Below are 1,978 nucleotides of genomic sequence, written 5' to 3'. Positions count from 1 at the left end.
GGTTTTAAACTTAGATAATATTTGCAGTGAGAACTGATTTATTTTATAATTGTGTTTAGAGTTCAAGAACGGTGCTTAATTGTTGAATCCTGCTAGTTTAATTAACTGATCTAATTTTCCATGATTTCCTGAGAATTTTCCTAGGCCTAGCGTTTTTAATTCCTGAATTTACAACACCTTTTAATTTTGTTTCTGCATTGTTTTTAAATTAATATTTTGATTTAGCATAATTAAAAGATTATTAAGTCTATTGTGTGAATCTAGAGTTCTTGTGGATTCGATCCCTAAGTACTAAAATTGATCTCTTAATTTGAGAGAGTAGCTCAGGGTTAAATTTGAGAGAGTAGCTCAGTGTTAAATTTGAGCATATCAATAATTCGATTATAATAGTTTATTTTGTTAAAACATTGCATACGTTTAAAAATAAAATATATATACATGTATGAAGATGATTTCTTTTGATTGATTTCCTCATTGGCTTTGATTGAAATTAGTGTTGTTGAATCTTCATCGATAATTTTTTTTATAGCCACCAAATTTTTATTATACATATGTAATTGAACATTGAAAATAGTAAAAAGAGAAAGAAGGAAGGAAGAAATACAATTAAAAAAACAAGAAATAAAATTGAACAAAATATAAGATAAATCCAGCAAAATATATAATCACACTATTACCATAAACAAAACAAATATGATAATTCAACTCTTACAACACATATGAGATATAACAACATTTGATATTGGTGGGAGGTAAGGAGAGAATGATTAATTATAAGATGATATCCAAATTAGATAATGGAGATGAATCTTTTAAAATAAGAACAATGTAAAATATATATCATGCAGTCTCTAAACTTAAAATTTAGCATTAAAATTTTACAATGATATTTTATTTGATTTTTTTGTAACTCATACAACAAAAATAAGAAATCAAAAAAAAAAAATGAAAAATGATTTGAGGTAATGTATAAGAGAATGAGAGAAGTGGAAGAGAATGAGAGAATATGAAAATGTGAAAGTAAAAAATGCTAATATGAGAGAATGAGATAATGTTTTTTATATGATAAGAATTGATGGAAGTTACAAAAGAAAAATGAGTGCATAATTATAATTTATTGTGTTTAAATAAAAGGGAAATTACCTAGAATATTGCATAAAAGTAGGTTTATTACTAGACTAACACATTGAGATTTCTGTGTTACTAGAATAACACATAAAAGTTTGCAAATTACTTCTATATCTGAGTTGTGTGTTTTATTACGATTTATGCCATTCTCTTTTAAAACGAAGATCGTAAAAGGGGAAAATAAAAAGATCATAAACCTAAGTCGATCTCTTGAATCTTTGTGTTGTTTGTCTTACGATTGTTGGGTTGAGATCAGCTATTTTTAGATAGCTTGCGGCGTGAAAAGAATCTGTGTGGAGGACGTTTGGCTGGAGGACCACTGACGGCGAGTTGACGGCGAGGTGGTTTGAAGTAGAGGAGGAGGGAAATAAAGCGATTTGCTCAGAGGTAAATTTCTATATCGTGGTTTAGTCTCTATTGCTTACTGTTTTCTTATACCCGAGTATTACATAGTAGGCCTTGTATATTGTATGTTAGTTTTCTGTATGTTGTTGAGCTCTGTTTTTCGGAAGATATTTGTGTGACTTCATGTTGCTTCATTGCTAATCTAAGCAACAAATGTTTTGTGATATTGAATTAATAACTAAACTAAAGCTTCTGTCGTAGATATGGGGTCAAGCAAGAGGTATCCAAGTAGGTTGTATGGGGTTGGTAATTTTCCACTGCCGATGAGAAGCATGCACCACGATTGTAGTTTGTCCAATCTTGGTGGTTTGAAAGGCTTTGTTGGTGATGAGGTGTATGACAAAATAAGAAAGAATTCGCAGCTGGGAGTTCTATTGGATCTAGCCGAATCTGACTACCTGTTTTGTGGGAAGACCATCCATTATCTATTATCCAATCAATTGGC

This window comes from Camelina sativa, chromosome 5, assembly GCF_000633955.1.
Source record: "Camelina sativa cultivar DH55 chromosome 5, Cs, whole genome shotgun sequence".
Taxonomy (NCBI): Eukaryota; Viridiplantae; Streptophyta; class Magnoliopsida; order Brassicales; family Brassicaceae; genus Camelina; species Camelina sativa.
Note: the sequence above shows the minus strand (reverse complement) of the source record.